Source organism: Heterocephalus glaber, unplaced genomic scaffold (assembly GCF_053883595.1).
Source record: "Heterocephalus glaber isolate CG9 unplaced genomic scaffold, H.glaber_assembly_v1.0 deba00001673, whole genome shotgun sequence".
NCBI classification, from domain to species: domain Eukaryota; kingdom Metazoa; phylum Chordata; class Mammalia; order Rodentia; family Bathyergidae; genus Heterocephalus; species Heterocephalus glaber.
In genome coordinates this window covers 14817278-14834591 of record NW_028258410.1, presented here as the reverse complement: position 1 = coordinate 14834591, position 17314 = coordinate 14817278, and positions in this window count along the sequence as shown.

Below are 17314 nucleotides of genomic sequence, written 5' to 3'. Positions count from 1 at the left end.
ATTGGAGATTGGTACTAGATGAGTATCCTACTGAGGTATCTTTGCTCCCAGGCCTCTGTGGACTTAGCAAGGGAATAATTCACATATACACCCATACCTACAAATATTTATAAGCACAGCTGTCTATATCTGCCTTAAGTAAAACATGAACTCATACTGATGTCTCTGATTCTAATCCATTACCATATGGAATGTTTTAGCCCATCCTTTTCTCATTTTAAATTTTCTTCTCCAATAAGGAGTCAACCTTGACTGGGCATCAACTCCCACTGATTATTCTGTTAAATTTTGGTATGCAAGTAGTGGTTTCAGAATTGCTAGCTTGTGCTCTTGTGGGAAATAACTTCATCACCTAGAGTGGAGCGCTTATTGCCGGTCTCTTCTGTCTTTAATTTTACAGTTAATACTTACTTATTAGTCCGTAGGTCCACATCCTTTCTCTCACTCAGTGTAGTGAGGTTGACTCATACCATTTTAATACAGTTGGATTCTTTCTCCACATTCTATATTCTGTCCTTGAATCCTTGATCATCTACATGATTATTGTTTTAATGACATATATTAAACTTGACTCTTTGTGCTACTAAGTTCTATGGGTTTAAAAAATTGTGTAGTTCCCAGTATCCACCACTACAATATAATTGGGAATAATTTCATTGTACTGAAGTATTTCCCTGTGCTTCTATTTGACCCTCTCTTTCCATTTCAGTTTCCTAGAAACCACTGATGTTTTTACTACTCACATAATTTTATCTCTTCCAAAATGTCTAATATCATAGAAAAAAGAATTATGTAATATGAATCTTATCAGGTTGACTTCTTGTGTTATGTAAATTTTATTTAGGGTCCATCCATATATTTTCGTAGTTTGACAGCTCATTCCCTTTTATCACTCAGTATTCCACAAAGTACCACAGACTAATAATCCAAAAATTCATTTGGAAACAGAAGAAACCTAGAATAGCAAAAGCAATTCTAGGCAACAGAGACATGTCTGGGGGCATCACAATCCCCAATTTGAAACTATACTACAAAGCTACTGTGATAAAAACAGCATGGTACTGGCAAAGAAACAGACCTGAAGATCAGTGGAATAGATTAGAAGATGCAGAAACAACTCCAGACATACTCAGTCACCTCATTTTTGACAAAGGAGCCAACCATCCTCAATGAAGGAAAGATAGCCTATTTAATAAATGGTGTTGGAAAAGCTGCATTTCAACCTGTCAGAAATTAAAACTAGACCCATACCTATCACCATGCACTAAACTAAGATCGAAGTGGATTAAAGATCTAAATATTAAACTAAACTTGCTGGGAGATAAGTTAGGTAGAACTCTTGATGATATTGGCATAGGAAAAGACTTTATGAACAAATCTTCAGTAGCACGGGAGCTAGCACAAAGAATCAACAACTGGGATCTCATCACATTAAAAAGCTTCTGCACTGCAAGAGAAACTACCAACAGAGCTAAGAGACAACCTACAATGTGGGAAGAAATATTTAGCAGCTGTAGCTCAGACAAAGGTCTACTATCAGGAATATATAAAGAACTGAAAAAAAATCAGACCTCCCAAATTCAAAGACCCAATTCAGAAATGGGCATCTGAAATGAACAGACATTTCTCAGACAAAGAAGTAAAAACAGTAAGTAAATATATGAAAAAATGTTGAACATCATTGGTCATTTGAGAGATGCAGATGAAAACAACACTGAGATTCCACCTCACCCCACAAAGAATGGCTGCTATCAAGAAATCAACCAATAACAAATTCTAGTGGAGGTGTGGAGAGAAAGGGACCCTTCTCCATTGTTGCTGGGAATGTAGATTGGTGCAACCACTATGGAAATCAGTATGGCGATACCTCAAAGGACTAGGACTACAGGTCCCATTTGACCCAGCTATTCCCCAACTGGGAATCTTCCTCAAAGAATTAAAAGAATCATACCACAGTGATATATGTGCACCTATGTTTATAGTGGCACAATTTGTAATAGCTAAAGCTTGAAAACAGCCCAAATGCCCATCGACTGGAAACTGGATAAAGAATATGTGAGTTTTTTTTTTTTTATAAAATGGAGTACTACTCAGCCATAAAGAATGAGAAACTAGAGACATTTATAGCTAAATGGATGCATATTGAGGCCATACTCTTAAGTGAAATAAATAGGACACACATGTGTAAATACCGAATAGTTTCTCTAGTGTGAGAAATTGAAAGCGTAAATAAGGATGAAAATGATTAAAATGAATAATTGATAATTTGAAATAAGAAAAGGTTCAAGGGTTTGGGGATGGTGGAAGGGAAAGGGAAAAGGGAAGAAGTGAAAGAAAAAAAATTATGAGAAAAAAATGGAATCAAACTCTGTGTAGATAGGGAAGGGTGGAGGGGGTGAAGGGTGCACAGGTAATGGGAGAAAAAAATAAAAACTAAGATGCATCATGTTCTGGTACAAACACCCAATGATAAATGTAAATGTATTTTATACCTAAAATGTACCAATAAATATATATATTTAAAAAATTAAAAAAAACAAAGTACCACAGCCTTAACTGCTTCAGTCTTAATTGTTAATTATGAATAAAGCTGATATAAATTTTCACATATAGGTTTCAATGTGGACATTTCTTTTCAAATCATTGGGTAGAAGATTGGTATATTATATAGTAAGACTATATTTAGCTTATAATAAACTGCCAAACAGCCTTCTAAAAGAAATAAATGTGCTATGTGCACTATTGTTCTCAGCAACAAATGAGAGAGGTCCTATCACTCTATATTGTGGCCTGGAAATGTTGGGTTTTTGTGTTCGGATTTTAGCCGTTCTACTAGATATGTGAGCACATTGAATTATTGTTGGAATTTGCGTTTTCCTAGTGACAAATGAGGTCAAATACTGTTATACATGGTTAGTCTGAATCTATCTATCTATCTATCATCTATCTACCTATCACCATTATCTTTGATGAGGTGTCTGTTCAAACTCTTTGCACATTTGTAATTGATTATTTAATTGGGTTCTCATTATTGAGTATTTAAAAATTCTTTGTATATTTTAGATACCTGCCCTTTATTTGACATGTGTCCTGGAAGTATTTTCTTCCAGACTTTTGGGTTGTCTGTTCATTCTCCAACAATATTGTTCATAGCCCAACAGTTTTTAACTATAATAAAGTCCAACTTATTGCATATCATTTGTTGGATCACGGTTTAGGTATTTCATCAGAAAACTTACCATCAAATCGAGATCACATAAATGTTCTCTTGAGTTATTTTTCTAGCTGTTTTATAATTTTGTTTTACATTTTAGTCCATGTTCTATTTTAAACTATTTTGTGTATACTGTTTAAGACATGTGTCTGAAACTTTTGTGTATAAACCATAATTGTGTCAGTACCACTACTTAAGAAATTATCTCCAATAAATTCCAGTTCAGGTTTCTTTTAAAATATATATTTTTATTATATATTGTACTTTTGCTAGTTATCTCAGCATTCTGAGTATGAGATCATACCATGAGGATGGGCTGATGATGAATAGAAAGAAAGGACAAAGAGGGAGAGGAGAGAGAGAGAGAGAGAGAGAGAGAGAGAGAGAGAGAGAGAGAGGGAACTTGTTAGATTTGCTCCAAGATTCTTGATATTTTTATATTATCATTGCATTTTAAATTTCCTCTATTTTTTCACAAAAATTCACAATTTTGTTTCCTTGTTCACATATTTGTTTGTCATCTTTAAACTACTCTGTACTAAACAGGAAATTAGTACTTAAAGCTTTAACAGTAGATATAGCATTAGAATATATTAAAAGAACAGATGTAGGAGTCAAAAAACTATGTATTTATCTCACTTTAGCAAACTTATCTTGAGCAAAATATGTAACACCTTTCGGCTTGTTTTCTTCTTTGTAAAATGAATATAATAATGGTTCCTCCCAATAGTGTTTAGGAAGTATTAAATGAAAAACTGCATAAAAGTACTTAAGATGCGCCTGGCATGTATCAAGTCCCAGCTACACATTTTTTGGTCCCACATTATTGCTATATAAGTCCTGTACCAATTCATTGTTTTTATTAATAGTAATTGGAAGGTTAAGACAATAGCTGAATTTAGTTCTTCCCAAATACTGACTTCCTTCAGATAAAATCAGATATTAAATGTTCCTATTGATTAAAAACATAGAAGTTTATTTCTTCTTCACTAATGTGGATAGCAACATTATTCACAACAGTGTGAAAACAGATGAACAATCTGTGGACTATAAATACAATGGAGTATTATTAAACTTTATAAAGAAATATTGATTGAAGCTAAGTGAAATAAACCGGACAAAAAAGACAAATATTAAGAGATTTCACTTACATGGGGCTCCTAGAGTAGGGAAATTCATAGACAGAATGTAGAGTTCACCAGGGGTTGGAGGGAGAAAAAAATGGGAATGATTGTCTAATGAACACTGAATTTTGGCTCAAGGATAGAAAGTTTTGGAGATGAGTGGGGTAATACTTACATGGCATGTGAATGTACTTAGAGCCACTGAATTTGTATACTTAAAAATAGGTCAGTGGTAATTGTTACATTACGCACATTTTGCCACAATAAAAAGAAAAATAAACAAAGCCAAAAATTTTTCTTGCCTGCCTTTGCATTAGCTGTAGTTATTAAGTCTATATAATCTCTCATCATGAACGTGATGATCAGTTATCGTGTATCTTACTTTCGATGTCCTCACTATTTCTCCCATCTTTAGATTGTTATTTACCACATATTAAACTAGACAAGGGATTCAAGGCATAGAGCTTGACCCTGCACTGTGAAGGGTCTATTCTACCCCTCACCTTCCAGGGAAATCCAGACTCCCACTTGTGGGCACTCCCCAGGAAACCCACCCTTCTAGGCAGGGCCTTAACTTCCTTACCGATTTCTACAAGCAGAATTGTTGCACACTTTGCATTCAAATGCACTAGTGTGGATCAAAGTGGGAACTTCTACCCTTAATTAGTATGAAATGAACTTAACTTGAAACATCGTAAAGCTTACATGCTATATGTTCTGGGATTTAATCACATTTCCCATGTCTGCAGACTCAAAAATCAAAAAATATTACATTAATAAGATTCTTAAGCTCAAGTGTACTGGGGTGACAAGGAGATATCCTGCAAGTAATGGACAAAAGGTGATGTTCAGAGAAAAGTCTTTCTTTAATATTGGCAAAGATGCTAGGAAGGAAAAGATTATTCTGGGAAAGTGTATCGTAATGACGGAAGAATTAAATGTGAAACACAATCTCATTTTCTTTTGAAATATATAAAGTAAGGCATTTTGTTCCGAGAAGATTTAGCAGAATTTACATTTTACACATTAGAATTATTTTTCTATAAATATTACTAATAGAATGGAAAAGCATTCTACAAAATGGAAGGGTCAAGAATTTTATCAGAAAAGACTCTTTGACCCAGTTAAAATATTTGTCAACTCAATATGTGGTAGGAGGAAAAGTCAGTTTTGTCCTTATCCCTGAGTGGATTCACAAGGCCAATTTCTTGGGAATCATGCAATCAGTCAATAACCAATTTAAATTCAAATCTTTATTTAAAAACTGGAATTATATTAGGTAACAACATCATTAGGATGCCATTTGCATTATGGAATGTTAGTGATCTCATGACAGTCCACAACTGATAGATGAGTATTTTTATATGACATTTTATTTTTCTTTCAATTATGGGTAGATACTTACTTTATTTGGGTCCCTAAGCTGGCTAGATTCAATTTATCTATATTATCCAAAAGGTCTAAAAGGCAGGATGTGCAGAAACCTTTTCCCATTAGCAAACAGGCTAGAATGTTTGAGAAAAGATGAAAGGTAAAATAAAGTTTTCTATAAAATACCCTTTGGGTTTTTTTGATAAAGTAAAACCCTTTCTAGGTTCTTGTCAGGTGGAACATGCCTGCTGATCTGAAACTTTTCACTTCTAAATACTGTACATAAATTATGTGATTGGGGAATTTACCAGCATTCATTTGATTCGGTCTTTGCATGTAAAATAGTTGCTTTTCAAACTGCCAACTGTTAAACATGCATTCTAGGTACAAATAATCTCTGAATAACAGGCCTCATAGGGAATCATGGCTAGAATGCTTCAACTGATGAAATGCCAGCTACATTTTATTTAGGAGAACTTAGCAAAATCCTGGGCCACGAGATGCCATTCAAATGTAGAAAGAGTATGGGCCGAACTCATAAATGATTGATTCTCCTGTGGTCTTATTCTTTGTGTAGCTTTAAATAAGGAAATGATTAGATATGTTCAAGAGATCCAAAAGCTATTCACATGGCCTAAGCAGAAGGAGGACAAGATTCCTCTAAATTGGGAAGGGTGTTTATTGATCAAGGCCTTTCATAGCGTCTTTCATCAATCAACTCAATTCTAAGGAGCAAATAGAAGCAGTGTGTTATAACAGAGAAAAAGAACTGAAGGGCACTCTGGAAACAAAAAGCCTAGGTTTTACAGGGAGTTATTGAAATGCAGTGTGGGTTTAAAATGCAAAGCTGAACTTTGGTTTGAACTCAGCTCTGTTTTTTCCCTGGCTATGGAGCTCTGCAGTGGTTATTAAAAATTTCTGCGCTTCTATTCTTTTGTCTGTAAAATGCAGATTATGGTGGTTCTACTACTCTAGAAAAATAAATATCATATAGGGTATTTATGAGGACTAAATGGCTTCTTGTATTGAAATAGCTTAGCAAAATGCTTTCACAGAGAAAGTGCTCATTCAGTGCTAGGTATTACTAACATTACACTCATATCCATCATTGAAGACGGTATAGATGTTTACATCTCTGCCTGTCCACTTTCCCTTTCTAGAAAGTGAGAAGAATGAAGGAGACTCATGGTTCCAAGTGCATTGACTCATGGGCCCTATTGTTGAGTAGCTCTTTCCCTGTTACGGTTTAAATATGAAGTCCCCCTCCACCAAACTCCTATAGTACGGGCTTGATTCCCAGGGTAGCAATGTTCAGAAATGGGGCCTAGAGTGGTGAGTGGATCATAAAAGCGTGGGTAATCCATTAATGAGTTAGTAGCTGGATGGGGTATTAGGAAGTAGGGAACAGTTGCAGGAAGCAGGTCACGGGGGGGGTGTCATTAAAGAGTCTATCTTATATCTGTCCCCTTCCCTTCTTTTTGGTTCCTTCCATCTCTCTCTGCTTCTTGGCCACGAGCAATTCTCGTCTGCCACGCCCTTCTGCCATGATGTTTCCACCTAGAAACAATAAAGCCAGCTGACATGAACTGAAGCCTCGGAAACTATGAGCCATTGTAAACTTTTCCTCCTTGAAGCTGTCTTTCTTGGACATTTGTCACAGTAATGGGAAGCTAACCAATAAACACACTGATTGAGGATATTAAGTGGTGACATGGGAACTACTCTGGTAGAAACAGATACGAGGTTAGAGAGCCTTAATGGCTGCATATTCTTCTCCCTGTTAGAGGTCACAAAGTTCTAGTGGGTTTATGTGTTGTGGAATTGTTTTCAAAGTGCTGGCTGAAAGACATTCTGGCCTGTCACCTTTTAAATAGCTGTGTGATCTTACACAAATTACTTATTTCTGTGAACCTCAAATTTTACATCTGTAAAATCAAAGTAGGAATGAGGGACTTGGGGGAATGAGTGAAGTAGAGACTTAGCTTTCTCCCTGACACTCAGAATCGTAATTAAATCAATAAGCCTAAAAAAATCTTGTCATTACAACAAAGAAAACAGCGAATTCCATGATCAAGCAGTTCTCTAAACAGGATGAGTGAATTTCAAGTGTATTTCAGCCTGGAGTTTGTCGCAAATCCTCTTGGGAGAAGAGATCACAAAGTTTTGTGAAAAGCTGTCCTTGATAGGGAAAACGTTCCTCTTTTCTTCATGGTCAGTAAGGCTTTGTGACTCAAGAAACTCACGCTGTGATGTTTCTCCCCATGTCTGCTTTTACCTCTAGGTTTCCCTACTTTCCCTGTCATAGAGACAGGAGACAGATAGGGCAAAGCTGGGTTCAACCACCCATATCTACAACTTTAGTGTTTTAGCTTAGAGACTGAGTCCCTAAATTCCATAAATCTCCTGGTCCCTTTTCTTTTTTAAAAGGTCTTAGCTTTTTGTGATATTGTTTGAAGGAAGCAGAGGTTAAGAAATATTGCTTAATACTCTCTTGGGAGAACAGTTTTCTTGGGAATCCTAAAAGTATTCTTGGGAATCCTGAAAGTATTTTTCTTGGGAATCCTGAAAGGTTTAAGAAAATTCTGAGTTCAGTCACGTGTTGCCTGTTTTTCTGGTAAGCTTTTCTCTTTATGTGGACTAGTAATATCCAATATTGCCAAATGAATGCTTGTCTTCTTTGAAATATCAGATGACTTGGTGATGATGATCATTAAAATACAGTCTATGCTCTTATTAAAGCGGTTTATATGGACAAATAAACAGTGAGATGGATGAATAGGTAAATATAGTAGAGGGCATAAAGCGCGATGTCAAGTCATGGAGACATTGAAATTCACTTCTGTTATACACCACACATATTATGGACGATATATATGTGTAAAGAAGTGGAGAAAGGGAGAAAGAGCATGCTATTCTTAGTTGATTGATTGCCATTGAGTAACAATGCAAATTGGAATTTAACATTTTCACGTGAGCCTCTTTCTTTTCTCTTTAGATTGTAACCTGTCAGAGGGTTGATATGATGTCTTATTTTTATTGTTTATGGAAATTCAACAGATTTTTTAAAATCTCTTAAAAAGTTTAGACCATGTGTGGTGATAAATACTTGTCAAAAAGCAAATAAAGTAAAAATGAAAAAAGAAAAGATAGTAGCTGCTGGTTAAGATTCAAATGACAGGTTTACATCAGAAAGTCTTTCATTTTACCTTTTACTCCATGCTTTCATTCCATACTCTTCTCCCTCTGTTCAAGTACTGACTATAATGAAGTTCCATTTCCCATTGCCTGTGTATTCCCATTGGTGGCGTTCTCACTCTTACATGGTCTTCACATTGGTTATCATAATAATCATCTCGGGCATTAAAATGATGTGTTTGTGATGCAACAAATAAAAGTGTCTAAGTCACCTGGAAGTAATGCCCTCCACTTATGCTTAAACACAAAGGGAAGGCTGATTGCTGGCAGTGGAGCGTTTACTGTGGTAATTTGAGATGCAACCCCCCCTGAGCAAACATTGTGCAGTGAGTGAACACCTCTGCAAGCTCCGATACTGCTCAGTGTGACACTCAGACCAGCTCAGTCCAGCTACAGAGGAAGTGACATTTATTGGAGAGGCAGTTACCTTCTGCTGAAGTAATATGAAATACTGGACTGCTGATGTGTAATAAGTATTTCACACCAACTGTCAATACAGTATTAAAAGGTAGATCATTTCATTGGTGTTTTACAAATGAGCAAAACAATATCCAGAGAAATTAAGCAGTTTTCCTAAGGACACACAGTATGAATCCAGATCTACCCACTGACAGAGTTCATTCTGGGTTATTGAAATAATTTTCAACAAATATGTATAAAGTGCCATCTTGTTTCAATGCACAGAAGGAGGCTTTTAAAGACAGGCTGCAGCTTATTGGTTCCCTCAAGTGGAAGTAAATACAACTTAGTTTTCACATTAGTAAATTCATTCAGCATCTGCTTCATGGTATCACTGAAATCCTATGGTGGTAAGATTTTTGGCAGTGATGGGGAAAATGTGCTATTCATTGAAATTAAATCTCCTGGTCCAAGGGTTGGCAAACCATGGCCTGTAAATCTAATCTGGGTTGCTAGCTGTTGTTGTAAATAAAGTTTTATTGGGACATAGTCACAGACACTTGTCTACCTACTGCCTTTTGAAATACAGTAGCGTTCACTAGTTGTGATAGACTGCCATTCCCTACATAGCAAAAAATGGTTTGGTTTGCTGACTTCTGTCATAGGGTGATAGCCAGCATTTAGGGACAGGGTTTCCTGGAGAAACTGGCAGTTGAGCCACCATCTCAGATTGACAGGAGATCTCTAAGAGTGGCAGGGGGCAGCAGAGGAAGAAAGGGGTTTGAGGCTCAGGAAAACTTTTGTGAAAATCCTAGAAGACTTTAGAAAGTGTGAAATATTCATTGTAAATAGGGGAATTGTAACCTGTGCCCCAGATCAGGAATTTTGATATTGCTAATTACTTCTAAATGTGGGCTCAGGGTTTCCCACTGTCACTGATCCCAGATGTCCATGACAGGTTGCAATTTTGGATTTGATGAGTCTTGGGACTTCATGAACTAGGTGCCTACAGGGCTGCCGGCCTTGGTGCTGGCCAAGCCTACATCCCGAGCAAACAGTGGGAGAATGGGGAAAAGCTTGAGTGCAGGTTATGAGAGGTTCTTGCTCCCACATGCATAGGGAAACCAGCAGGCTGACTCCCTCGGTTGTTGCTCACCATTTCTTGGGTGGTGCACGCTACTTCTGGGAAAAATGTCCAGTGCATTTACTCAGACTTCTTCCACCCCAGTATTTGATGTGTTTCCTTCCAAATCTTTTGTGCCATGATCCCAATTTCCTATTCTTTTTCTCTGTAAGAAAGATGAAATGGACCATTAAACAGGAGCTGGGATCAGGGTGGGAGTGTAGGGTATAGCCACAGCAAGTGGGGCCTGATTCTCCAAATGCAAGTTGAAAGCTGTGTGCTCTGAAGCCAAATTCCAGTGTCTCTCCAGGTTTAATTGTTCTAGGCTTAAAGAGCTTCCGCAACTGAGTTACCTTCCTCACTGAGGACCAATGGCATCAAGAGACTTAGAACCTGCCTCACAGTCCGTGCTTTACATGTATGAGTTTTGTTTATCACTGGCCAAAAACTTCGTTTCTTGTTCCTAGATGGTAGGTCTTTGCAGTCTTCAAACACCAAGCAGGCAGAGTCTTAGCTTTCTATATGAGGTCAAGTGCCCTGTGAGACCTCAGGAGCAGGCAGGGCAAGGTCTGTGATCTCCCTGGGACTAAAACTTAAGGGTGTATTGACAAAAAAAAAAGTGTAATAAAGATAAACCCTATTTTAAGGTAAAAATAAATGCAAACATTTTATAATGAACAAATTGTCAACATTTTGAATCAAGGACTGTGTGGAGCCATATTTGAGCTTCAGAAAACAGAAAAAAAGGCAGTATTACGGTGGGCGTGGTGCCTTCCCTCCCCTTCAATGTAGCGCGAAAGGGAGGAGAAGAAGACAGCGAAGTGTCTGGGTAACAATGCACTGAAGAGCTGTGACTAGCCGCCTCTGCCTGGAAGAAAGCCAAAGAGGAAGGGAGTGGAGAAGGAAACCACTGGAGAGGGAGGCAGGGCTTGATCAGGCTTGATGAAGATTCCGAGCTTTATCCCCAAAGCAGAAGGGATCCTTGAAGGGCTTTAAACTGGAATGTGGAATGATTTGATCCCCCTGGGCTATAAATCAGTGAAGTTTAAATCCAGAGATTCTAAACCACAGGGGGCAAAATATACTTTGTTCTTCAGAACACAAAACTAGCAAGTAATTTTAATAAAACGAGTAATCTATATTTGCTGTCTGTTGAGTGGATTTTGCTTTCAGACAGGCATGGCTGTGATTTGCTTCCACATTAGCTAGGAAAATAAAATGAAACTTGATTCGAATGAGCTTTATTTTTTAAACTCCTCTATTCAGTAACTGCCAATTTTGTGAGTGCCCTTGCTTGAATACTTGTGAAAAAAATTGAAGGAAAGGCTATTAGAGGTATCGCTGGGTATTGCTAAGTAGATCCACTTTTCGAGATGAGTTTTCAGCAAGAAGGGATCCATGATATGTGGTCGCTTTTTGTTGTAGTTTGAAATTACCTGATGGCAATTCTTTAAAATTTTCATTTAAAATGAAATGTTAATAGTTATCCTGCATGGTTCTTGCAAAGTGAAAATGAGATTGGAAAGTTAAAATATAATTAATTTACCTTCCTATTATCCCTTCAGTTGGAGGAATATTCATGCATTCTGAACAGATAAGTTTTAAAGGAGGCACTAAATTGCAAGTGTTCACACTTGAATTCAGTTTTAAAGTTAAAAGCTTTCAGACCAAATAAATTAGACAAGCAGGCAAGATGAAGCTCCATTTTAATATTAATGAGTAAATGTTCTACCTTTCATATTATTGTGTTTGTGGCTTCAGTATTAGACCCGAATTTTTTCTTGAAAGTTGCTATGGGATTAGATTGATACATACATTCTGGGTAAATCATTATAAATTGTGCCTGTCCAAATGTCAACGATGGCCTTTGAGAATACAGTGTGGTCCAGCTATCGTTGTGACTTAGAAGGTCTTTCTGCAGCTTGCTTTCATATCCTCTTCCGCTGGCTCTGGCATGGTACATTTCTTCAGGTTTTTCAGGATGCAAGCAGAAAAAATGGAAATAACATGGAAGATTATAAACAAGTTTTCAGGATCCAAAGAAAAGGCAAAAAAAAAAAAATAGTAAAGCTGTTTAGAAGGACCTCGCCAATCAGATGATTGCTGGAGTACTTGAAGATGGCCTTTGAAGAATACATGAAAACGGAGCTGTAGTTACCCTGCTATTGTTCTACAACTCCTTTACATAATATACAGATGATATTTATGGACAAAATGATGGTGGAATTTCTACTGTAAGACTCCTGATGAGTGTCCTACCATTGTTCATATTACTGGATTTTTCTGACTTGTAAAAATGGAGATGTCACATTTAAAACCCTGGAGGAATTAAAGAGACATGTTGGCTCCCTGATTTATTTACTCATTCAATAAATATTAATTGGTGAGTTAACTGTGTACCAGACACCATGCCTGGGAGCGCCTTTCTGCATAAGACAGGCAGATATAGACCCATGGGGAAAGCAGAGGATAAGCTGTAAAGAGGTTTCAAGAAAACCAGGTAGTCAAAAGGTTCTGACTAAACCACACCAAAGTACCTAAAAGTACTAAAAGTACCCTAAACAAAGATGAAAACAGAGTGATGGTCCAGACAATGGTAACATTAGAGAGGTGGTACTAATTTAGGAAGTCCATGAAAGCATTTCTGAGAAATTGGCATCAGAGTGCTGAGCACCATGAATGAAGCAGTCATGCAAATAATTGGGAAGGGAGATCTTAGGCTAAGAAACTCATAAATATAAAGGCTGTGAAGCATGACCAAATCCAGGATGTTTAAGTGATAAGATCATCGAGGCTGGAGTATGGTGTAAAAGAAAAAGAGCAATAGAAGATTGAAGGGAGAGAAAGGTCAGTGTGGGCTGTAAGGAAGGACGCAAGAGAGGAGGCAGCATCTTGGAGTTCTGCATATTCTGAGACTCGTCCTTTCCCCACTCCAGAGCCTTCCTCCAACTGAGAAGCCTTCTACTGTAAGCCAAAATCAGCTCCCGAACCAAGACTGAACAGTGCCCACAGAGAAAATCAAAGAATTTAAGAAAACCTCCTAAGGATGTATCTTACTTTTAACTCACAAATAACGTGTTTTGTCATCACACTCAAAACCATAAGAGCCTTAGTTGGTGATTATTGCAGTCAATCTAATTTTGGAGAGATAGTAAAATATTTTGTAATAACTTGAATGTCTTTATTTTTTCCTATGGATTTGTGTTTTCCAATATCCTTGAGTTTCTGTGATTGTAATTTTAAAGTGTAACAACTATTAATGGAAAGTTAAGTTAGGAGATAATTAATCTTTCAATTTCAAATTAAGTTTGTACATTTTTTTTTTTTCGGTACCGGGGATTGAACTTGGGTCCTTGTGCTTGCAAGGCAGGTGGCAGAACCACTGAGCTAAATCCCCGGCCCTAGTTTGTACATTTTTGATGATTCATGGTGAGGTTATAGCAATCATTTAAAAACTTTGATATCTTGCAGTACTATTTGCATATATATTCAAAATATTTGATGGAGATAGACATCGTGACACATTTTCCTTATCTCTTCTGAACACCAATTCATACACAAACATCTTCAGTTGGAAAACTGATAAGAAAAAAATCTGTTCAGTATTTGTATTTTTAGAATAAATTTGGGCCTTAGATAAAAAACAAAACAAACACTAACAGTATGTTCAACAAAATAGGAGTCTTCCTCTCTCATGCAATACTCAAGAGATAGCCAATTAAAGATTGGTGTAGGGACTGTTTCTTGAATCCTCAAGGACTTAGATTCAAACTTTTATCATTTTAGGGGGAAGTCTCTGGTCTTTATGATACAAAACTATAGCTATAACACCACCTGATGCATCTACATTTCATACAACAGAAAAAGAAAAGACAAAGAAAAGGAACAAAGGATATGTACCGACTATTATTTAGGGCAATTTCCTAGAAGATGCCTTATGATACTTACTCTTGCATTCCATTCATCCATGACTTGCTTACATGGTCATAGCAAGCTGCAAAGGAACCATGATTGTTCCTTGTTCTCCTTCTTCTTCCTCTTCTCCCTTCTTTTCTCTTCTTCTTCCCCTCCTCTCTTTCTTCCCCCTCTCTCTTCCTAACCATCACCATACACCCAGCTAAAAGTTCAGGAATTCTTCTGATATGGAAGAAAAGGAGTAAATATTAGCAGAGGAAAAATTAGCATCTTCAACAAAAAGACTCATAAAACTTTGAATTCCTTTAAAATGAGCCCATATAACCATACTAAGGAATTGTGGATAAAGTTTCAAACAGTAACTTTTATTATCTCTATGTTCCTTAAATAGTTATATATAGTTATGCGTGATTTTCTAGTAAGTACCAATGTGAACTTAATGAAAAGGTCAGATTGGGTTTTTTTTTTTCCTGGAAGAGTAAAAGAAGCAGAGAGAAAGATACAGATTAAAAGAATCAATGAGAAGAAATGGAAACAGTTTAGCATAGATAAACTTTGTCATTTTCAGGGATAGTTCTAGCTTTATCAGCTGTTTGGCAAGTCTCCATACGATATGAAGTCTTGGTGTTGTCACTAAATAATTGTGATTTTGAGCAAATTACTGACTCACACAGTAGTAGTAATAGTCACTCTAGCAGCAACACAATTATTGCTGCTAATAGTAAAAATGCAGATATTTTAATAATGGTATTTACCTCGCTGGGTGCTGTGAAAAAATAAATTATTATACATGAAAGAATTTTGGAAGCTGCAAAGTACTATGATAATTGTTTTCTCCCCAAATATTTGAGGTTCAAAGGAAATTTCTTTCGTGACTCCTCCAGGTCAGGGTATTGGCTTTTGCAATTTGCATTAAAAAATTAATGCATGGATAAAGTTCCATTGATCTGAGATGTGTCAGCCTCACAAGTTTTGTCCACAAAGCTACCACATGATCACCCTTTCAAGCATAGCTCAGCAGATGGATTCCAAAGACCTCTCAGAGTCTTCTGTGCCTTTCATCTGTAACCAGTCCCAATGTGTGAGTTCTTGACTTCCCTAGATACAAACGATGAGATTGAACAAATATTTATTAATCCATGAGCGAGTTATTTTCATTTGTTCTATGGCAGACACAGGGATTAACGGGACAGCAACCTCTACTCTCAAGGTGTTTATAGTCTGATTGAAGATGAAGCATGCGATAATTATTACAGTGCTCAAGTTGGGAAATCTAGTCAAGAGTGAAAATGGTAATAGTGACATAAAATTTTGGAAAGCAAGAATATTTTTATCTTCCAGACAGACCGACAATATTCTGAGTAATTTTTATAACTACTGTGTGTGTGTGTGTGTGTGTGTGTGTGTGTGTGTGTGTCCTTTGCTGATCTCTTTCTTTTCTTACTGTCCCTATGGCCTGAAGAGAAATTATGTGAGAGAGAGACAAGAAGAGAAATAGACTGATTTATAGAACAATTAAAATATGAGTCACTGAATTGCTTATAAAAGGTAAAATTATCATTTAGAAAACCATAGCCATGTAGGTTCTTTCTTTTCTGGTTTTCTTCTGAGTGGTAATACCACTATACATTATTTCATCTCTGTTTCATAATGCATAAGGCAGTATAGTGTCTATAAATTATTGGAATATTAGTTATCCACAGATGGTAGTATTTTGCATATAAATAAAAGTTTTTGCTATTAATGCATGGTATAAAAATCTTAGTTTCCTGTGTAGTGAGGAAACACTAAAATAAGACCGAGTTAAAATTAATGTATTAGTAGACTTCAGAAAATGTAAGGATTTGGACCTCAATAAATTGTAAGACAAGTGGATATTTATGATTAAAACTTTGGGAGGGATAAGTACAACATACTATCATTAGGAATTTGGCAAGTGTTGGAATATTAGCCAAAGGGCCAGAGAGGAGCTGTTTTTATAATAAAGTTTTATTGGACTTTATATGGACTTTAAATGTTTTATATGGACTAAACTCTTTATGTATTGTCTCTGCTGCTTTTGAAACATGACGGCAGATGAGTTGTTGCCATAGATTTTGTTGTTTACCAAACCCAAAATATTTACTTTTTATCCTTTAGAGAAAAGGTTTGGTGATCTCACATCTCAAGCTTGGTTCATCCCAAGGGTCTTAATTCCTTCTGTCCCATCTCTGTAATGTGATTGTGCATCTTTCTTCAGCCTAACTGCCATATAGTTCTTCAGGTCCCAGACCAAAATTCTTCAATGAGGCTTTGCTGTTCCACAAAACTCAATCTTAGTTAGCTCCAGAGCCTACTGCCACCCTTTCTGTCTTCTCTACATGTTTTACTCAGCACTTTGTCATGTTTTACTCAGTGCTTTTTTATGTCTGAAATTGCAGTGGAGCGTGGGCCAGCATGAGTTCAAACAAATAAATAATTAATATTAAGGTGGAGATTTTGTTTCTTCTTCTCTTCTATCACTTTTGTCTGAAGAGCTTATCCCACAGTCCTCTGTGGGTATTGACAGAATAAACTAAAAGTTGAGCACAAGTCAGTGTAGCCGCCATCTTGGATGTGTTTCCAAGGGCAATGACATTTGTGTCCTAACACAGTTGCTGTTACCCTGGGGTGACAGCGAGTGTATGTGTGTGTTGGAGGAGATGGTAATGGCTCCAGGCTGAATGGCTTCTTAGGAAGTGAATTTTTCAATCAGTTCTCTCAGATGTTTGTTTTGAAGTTTCCTGGATATTAAGCGATTTATAGAGAACTCCAACAGAGTTGTACAGGAATCAGAGCTTACACTCTAAATTGAGTGTCAGAGGTGATGAGTCCTCTTGAGTAATATTTGGTGTTGTGTGACTTAGCTCCTCTTACCAATGAACTAATCTGAAATTGTATCTATTTGCTTAATTTTATTATCTTCAAAGATTTTTTTTCCAGAAAACCGACAGT